We start from the raw sequence: 8,012 nt of genomic DNA, 5'->3' as shown, positions 1-8,012 counted from the left end.
TACATCCTTGCTAACACTTATTTTCGGGTTTTGTTTTTATTTTTGCCTTTTTTACATAACAGCCGTCCTCCTAGGTGTGAAGCGATATCCCATGGTGAAGTCCTGCATTTGGATAGTTGGTTTTTTGACTCGACTCCAGTACTTTTAAACATACTTCTTCTGAAGGCTCTGGAATAGAGCAAAGATAAATAGACAGTGTCGGGGACCCAGCAAACCTTACGATGATAGAGTGGTCAACTTGGGATTCCATAGATGTACTCAATAGGCCTAGAATTTCTTGAAATCCAGACCAAGGAAAGCAAGGTGTAGAAAGAGGTGGGAGTTAATGCCTTTCTGGGGTGGAGACCCCAACCCGCCACGGGAGTGGCCTCACTTTGCGGATGCCATAGGGCATCTGTGTTGGGATATAGGACAAACACCGTGGCATCCTGTAGTGGGGTAGAGGAGTAGAGCCCTGTTTTATTACATGGCATAACTCCTTTGCCCTAATTCCACAGTCATCAATTAATCTTTGGATCTTAAGTTTTGCTTCTCAGATCGTGGGAAGCATGTGCTCTGCTCTGGTCTCCTTGCCCATTTTATTCCTTATTGTAATTCACCAAATTGATGCTGTGGTTGTAAATCATTCTCCCACACTTGGTCAGGGTGACCCAGTTCGTTGCCTTTCTTGCCCTTGGAGTACCGTGAAAACCCAGCTTCCTAAATCTTCAGAGCTGGGACTGCGGTGTGGTTGCCCGGGGCAGCGTGCCTGCCTTCCCTATGCCTGTCTCCCAGCCATGCCTCAGCTCTCTTTCTGGAATATCTTTTTCAGATGGAGGCTTCCCAGCTTCTTCCTGGGGTGTTTTTTCCCCTCTGTGTGGGTGTGATGTTCTTCTCACTGCCCAACTGAGGTTTCTGTCAGAATGGGAGAACTCTGCTCTCAAGATCAGGATGGGGTAAGAGAAGGAAAGAGGAGAATTCTGTGGCTTCTCCACAGAACGAGAAACTAAATCAGCAAGTATTTATGCATTTCTGCTATGAGCCAGGCCTCGTGTGGGTTGCTGGAAATACAGTGGTGAGCAAAGCAGAAGGAGGCCCTGCCGTGTTGGTGTTTACGGAAAGGATGTCAGAAGGAAGAGACGGCCCCGGAGGACTATGCAGTCCTAGCATCGCCTGTACTACAATGTGATGCAAAGATCTGTTACCATCTCCAAAGACGTCTCCAATTGGCTCTGGGATAGTCATTATGTCCCAGCATCGAGTAGTTCATGCAGTAAGCATTTGCTGGACTGAACAGAGTCAGGAAATGCTAACTTTAAGAATTACTTTCTAGTCTATTGACTACTCTGTGGCTGCCCAGGGCATAAGTGGAGGAGGTGGATTTGGGAGTCCAGACCACTGTCCTCTTTGAGGCACCAGCTGGTGGGAGAAGGATGCCCACTTGCCAATTAAGCATCTCTCCATTTCAGATGTTGACTGAATATTTATCTGTACAGAATATTAAGTCCTGTTTTTGGCTTTGGAAGTTGTTCTTTTATTGGCATTGATTCTGATTTTAAGACCAGCGTAGTCTTCAGGCTTGGGAACACTTGTGGTTCTGTGTTGCTTCTGGAAACAAGTTGCCGCTGTGTGCCAGGGATGTGGGGATAGAGAGGAAGAAGATGCATCTGAAATTTCTCGGCCAGGTGTCAGTTGCCACATTTTTGAGGTCTGCTGGGTAACTGCATACTTTCTAGGAAATACCCAGGAACATCGTAAAACTTCATAGCATAGAGAAATGCGGGAGTCTGTCCGTTTGAGAGGGGAAGTGGGGTGTGTGTGTGTGTGTGTGTGTGTGTGTAAGTAATATTTCTAGGCTGAACTGAGTCGCCAGAGATGCAGACTTCAAAAGTAAGTTTCATGCTTAAGTCACAAGGTAGTAGTTAGGAGGAAAAGACTTCCAAGTCCCAGAAGCAAGACCTCTTCAATTGGAAGAAATAAAAATCCACACTCCGTGAAAGAAATTGCTGACTTAAAACGGGTTCACAGAAGAGGAATCTGCAAACATGAGACTTAAAATAACGAGTACAAGGAGAAGGCAGTGGCTCACACAGAATATATAAAAAGGAAAAGTACACTGGAGGGAAAATGTCTGCATGTTTTTAAGCACTGCCCTGGGAGGAGACCGCAGGGGCTCTGATTTTAGAAGGTAGAGTGTAATTGCTTGCTGGGATGTTGCCTTATGGAAATGCTTCAGGAATACCCGGGGGCTCTGGTCTGTCATGAGCCTGACTCATAGCTTGCAGACTTTCCTCTGATCTCTGTGTGGCCCTACCCCACTGAGATGCGGGTAGGCTGAGTGCATCATTAGTCTTCACCAGGGGGGCCTGGTCACAACTCTGTGCAATGAGGGAACTAAGCTTCTAAAGCTGCAATTCAGAACTTCTCATCAGGGTGCCTGGGTGGCTCAGTGGGTTAAAGCCTCTGCCTTCAGCTCAGGTCATGATCCCAGGGTCCTGGGATGGAGCCCCGCATCTGGCTCTCTGCTCAGCAGGGAACCTGCTTCCCCCCCTCTCCCTACCTGCCTCTCTGCAGGTAGACCCCTCTCTGGGTCATTCAGTCTTCCTCTGTACCTACAGGTTACTATGGGGCTTTGGATCAGTGACCTTGGCAACAGCTTCTCGGAGTGCTTTTCTGGCTGTGTTGTCAGCTGTGTGTGTGCACGCGTGTGTGTGTATTCGTTTTTTAGGGTTTATAGGTATCTTTAAGGCTCTCTCCTTAATGTTCTAGTCAGAACATTGACCGAATGGGTGATCACTGGGAAAGCACATCTGCTGATGTGTACACCTTAGTATGGAAATCGAGGTCCAACTTCAAGGAAATAACACCCTGGGCACGTGTACGCATCATGGCCCTCAAAGGATGGCCACGAAGAGCCTTTATTCACTCCAGAGAAGGGTCCATGACCACATGCATCTTCCCAGTTTGAAGGAGGTAGAGAGAATGGCTTGACCCCTCTCTAAGAAGAACAGAGTGTGCCCAGGAGTGACGTGGGAAGCTGGGTAGGAGGAAGAAAGATTGGGTGATTGGAAGGAATGAGTGTTGGGAATGTGTCCTGGAGAAGGGGGACGTTTACACAGTCTTAAGACATGTCTGGGGCTGCTAACCCTGCATTCTCACTCTGGGTTTGAGGTCTTCCTCCCTCCTCCAATCCTAGACATTGGCCTCAACTGCCACGTGCGTACCTGAAGAAGTTACACTTCCTTTCCTGGTGTGGTTTTTGAGGTTCAGTTGTGATTTTTCATTATTGTGGCTGTTGGGAAGAGTGCTTTCAGCGGTTCGAAAGAGGAGTTAGCGCCGGGAAGCTTGCTTACAATGCATTTTCCCTGGAAGAGGTAGTTTTTCATGATGCTGATATTATGACGAAATCTGACATTGAGGAGATTTGGGGAGGGGTGCTGAGGAGTGGCAGAAGCACAGAAGGCAGCCGCTTGGCTGAGCCCTGCGTTTCCTGTTTGCTGTGTTCAGGAGAGAGCAGCTGCCTGCTCTCAGCCCCCCAGTGAGTAAGCCCTGTGGTGCCAGACTGCCCCCCCACAACGGGGCATTATACCCTGACATGGGTCCCTCACTCTTGTGCAAATACCAGACTCTGGGGGCTTCTGCCCAGATGTGCTGGCATTTCCCAAAACAGTGAAACAGTGCCAGCTTCTGTCTGCAAAGCTCAGACAGGCAACTCGAGCCTTCATACAGGAGACATAATACAAAATCTGGCCAGACGACAGTCCTGTTTATTTCCTGTCCTGGTGTATGTGGTGGCCCGAGCTAATCCGTTTGAGACTTGGATGAGAAATGTTGTCTCATGGGCTTTTTCAAGGGTGCTAGAGGGGAGGCCGGAGACACCGGCTCCCCCAATCTAACTTTGGGATTCCAGAACCTAGATGAAATAGAGAAAATAACCTCCCCACCCCGTCCCCTGTTATCTAAAGGCAGCCAAAATGATGGCCGCTCAGGCAGAGGTTGTCTAACATTTCATTCAGCTTCCCTGGAGAACCTCTGCTAGTCTGGCTCTGTTCTTCACTCCCTCTCGTGTCCAGGCATCTGCCAGCACTTACTCCTCTCTTAAAGGATGGACTTTCCACTTTTAAGATCTCTGCACATGTAACTTGCATGACCCTTTGCTCTCTAGCCATTGCTAGATAGTACATGTAGATGAACAGGGATGGTGTAAGGGAGAGTAAAAGAAGCAATGGGTGAGGGGCTGAGATTTCTTTCCTTCTTTCCTCCTTCCTTCCTTCCTTTTTTTTTTTTTAAGATTTTATTTACTTATTTGTCAGCGAGAGCACGCAAGCAGGGGAGCAGCAGGCAGAGGGAGAAGCAGGCTCCTTGCTGAGCAGGGAACCCGATGTGGGGCTCGATCCCAAGACCCTGGAATCATGACCTGAGCCGAAGGCAGACACTTAACAACTGAGTCCCCCAGGCCCCCCAGGGGTTGAGATTTCTTGATCTCTGATGTTTTGTGCAGACATAGTCTGTTTGCGAGTTCCTGGCCAGCCCTATGAGGGTGGCCGTAATGCTTCTTTTGACCTAAGAGAGTTGCAGGGAGACCTTCTGGGCTGGGCAAATGGGCCTGGGCAGCCACAGGTGGGGATCACCGTTAGGTACAGATGTGGAGAACAGCTAACACAGAGATCGGAAAAGACTCCCATCTTTATTTCCTTCAGTGTTTTATGTCCTTTTTGCCATTTTTCTGTTATCTATTTTGATACTAGATGAAGTCTAGTGCCTCCCTCTGCTCTGTTTATTACACGGGCTGTAATACCTGATTTCCAATAAAAATGAGATGATCAAACCAGACTTCTTATTATTTTCCTTAAAAACAGGAGAGATTATTACCATACTTTTGACTTGATGGAACAGCACAAATTCCGTGATGTACATACTTCTCACTAAAACTTTTAAAGCATCTAAATGAATGCCCCAGGAGTTATTTATTTATTTTTTTTACAGGTTTATTCATCTGTCACACAGATCAATGAACCCACATGGTGAGTTTGATAGGAATCGGCTGACAGCGGAGTTGGTGATGCTTGAAGAAGAGGCCTTGGCTTTTATACCCCAGACTAGCATATCTTACCTTAGAGTAATAGCGCTGGTTGCTATGTATTGATCTTAACTGAGTCCTGGCTACCCATACTTCATGTCACAGTGCATTTAATCTTTACAGAAACTCATGAAATAGGTACTGTTATCATCTTCATTATCCTGATAGGAAAATTGAAGCTTAGATCTTTTTTTTTTCCCCGTCATTGCCCTAAAGCAGGGTTGGCAAACTTTTTCTATAAAATACCAGAAAGTAAATGTTTTAGGCTTTTGGGCCATACTACTTCTGTTCTACTACTCAACTCTGCGCTTGTAATGCTAGAGAAGCCATAAAAAAATACAAAAACAAGGGTGACTATGTTCCAATAAAACTTTATTTATGGGGGCACCTGGGTGGCTCAGTTGGTTAAGTGTCTGCCTTCAGCTCAGGTCATGATCCCGGGGTCCTGGGATTGAGCCCAGAACTGCTCGGTGGGGAGCCTGCTTCTCCCTCCTCTCCCTGCTCATGCTCTCTCTTGCTATCTCTGTCGCTATCTCTACCTCTCTCTCAAACAAATTAGAAAAAAATAAAATAAAACCTTTATTTATGGACTCCAATATTTGAATTTCATATAATTTTCTTATGTCACAAAATATTATTTAAAAATTATTTTCCAGGAATACCTGGGTGGCTCTGACAGTTAAGCATCCAACTCTTGATTTCAGCTCAGGTCATGATCTCATGGTTGGGAGATTGAGTCCCACATCAGGCTCTGTGCTGTGTGTGGTGCCCACTTAGGGTTCTCCCTCTCTCTCTGTACCTCCTCTCCACTCTCTCTTTCTCTCTCTCTCTCAAAAAGAAATTGTTTTCCAACCATGAAAAAATATAAAAACATTCTTCACTCGGAGGCTGTATAAAAACAGGTGGTGGGCCAGATTTACCAGCTCTGGTATAGATAAGAGTAAGCCAAAAAGAAGGAATGGGTTAGGATGGGCTGGTAGGAGGCATACTCTTGCCAAAGGGAAGAGCATGTGTGCAGGGAACACAGAGCATGAAGTCTCCGAGGAACTGCTGGAAATGCAAGCAAAGTTTGGTAGGATACAAGGTGAGATAAGAGGAGACAGCAAGACCCAAGTCGTGACCTTGTAGGACATTTCAAAGATTTTGGACTTTGTCTTTAGAGTAGTGGAAAGACATTAAACATATTAAGCAAAGGAATGACAGGGGCAATTAAAAAAACAAAACAAAACACTGGCTGATAGGTGAAGAGTGGATTACAATTGGTCAGTAAGAGTAGAAGCAGAAAAACCAGTTAAGCGCTCAAGAAGGGGGCCAGGTGGGCAGTGATGGTGTCTACTAAGGACTGTAGCCAGAACCATTTCCTGGCACCATATTGAATGGAGGTAGAGCAATATGAAGACCCTGGTCTCTCAGTTTCAAATCTAGTGTGTTGCTTGCATGGTGTGAAATTCTTAACATTTTCAAATGGACATTGTGTTTATCTGAATCTACCATTTATCTCTGAACCCTACAGCTGAAGAGCTACTCTTTTCTCACACACAATTCTTTCCTTCTGGAGGAAGTGCCCATAAATGAGGATAGTTTTTCTTAGGCTTGAGTTATTAATTTTCATTTCCTGAGGAACTTTATTTCATCAAGGGAAATAATCTCTTGTTCAAATAATAAAAAGACCAAAGATAATACTGTGGTCATGGTTTTATGTTACTTTTGTGTTGGTGTTAGAAAGGTCACTGAAGACTTCCTTGAAGGTCAGCTTTTCTTAAAATTTGTGTAGCTTTCTTTTCCAAATGAGAAATGATACATTCTCTTCTACCTTTGAAGGAATGATTTGTCTGCCTGGGCACTCACAGTAACACTCCAGTTCTTTTCTCTTTTCTTTTCTTTTTTTTAAAGATTTTATTTATTTATTTGACAGAGAGAGAGACACAGTGAGAGAGGGAACACAAGCATGGGGAGTGGGAGAGGGAGAAGCAGGCTTCCTGCCGAGCAGGGAGCCCGATGTGGGGCTCGATCCCAGGACTCTGGGATCATGACCTGAGCCGAAGGCAGACACTTACGGACTGAGCCACCCGGGCACCCCAACACTCCAGTTCTGATACTAGCCTATATCTCTGGATCAGAGTACACTATCCCTTGAACAATATGATACCGATGGGTTAGAGTCTGTTTCTGTGGGGTCCAGGATTGGGGATTACGGAAGAAAGGAAAGAAAGGGAAAGATGAGACTCACAGAGGGGAGATGGTGATGGTGATTTTGCCTCAACTCCTCTAGGGGTTGTGCCCTAGAGGCAGCAGTGGGTGATACTGACCCAAGGTGGGTGGAAGAAGGGCAACTTCAGAAAACTCCTGGGGGTGAGACACAGTGGTTGTGTCTCAGCGAATCTGGGTGTTAGCTGATCTGCCGTTCAAATTTTTCCTTATATTACTGCTATTTGTTACTTTGTATTCTTTCTCCAATATAAAGCAAGGTCTGTAGGGTCCATGTTTGTATATCAAGTGTCGTCTTCCATCCCATAATGTATAGTGTCTTGCACACAGTTGATGCCCAATATTGAATACTGGATCTGTTACTTTGTCACCTTTGGCCTACATGCTGCACAGTGAAACCTCTTGTCTCAAAGAAGTCAGAATTTTAAAATCTAAAATCATCACCACGGAGACTCTGGGGTCATCCTGAGAATAGGACCAATTTTAGGGGTAAGCAGTAGCCAAGATTTGGGCTTCCACGGAGGATGTTCTCCCATTATGGGACTTCTGTTGCCACTTCTCTTTTGGCTGCCCCATTTCATTAGCCTTTGGATGCTTGTCTTTGTTTTTGCACAGCAGACGCTCCATATATGTATGCAGAGCAAGTTCATTTCTGGTACTGATTTTAATTTATTCCCTGTAGCCTCTGCATATTCATGCATGTATAGGTGGTGCGGCCGAAGTTGCAAGCTCAGAGACTTTGATA

The sequence above is a fragment of the Martes martes genome, assembly GCF_963455335.1.
Source record: "Martes martes genome assembly, chromosome: 6".
Taxonomy (NCBI): domain Eukaryota; kingdom Metazoa; phylum Chordata; class Mammalia; order Carnivora; family Mustelidae; genus Martes; species Martes martes.
The sequence above is the reverse complement of the archived record's forward strand: the minus strand, read 5'-3'. Positions refer to the sequence as shown.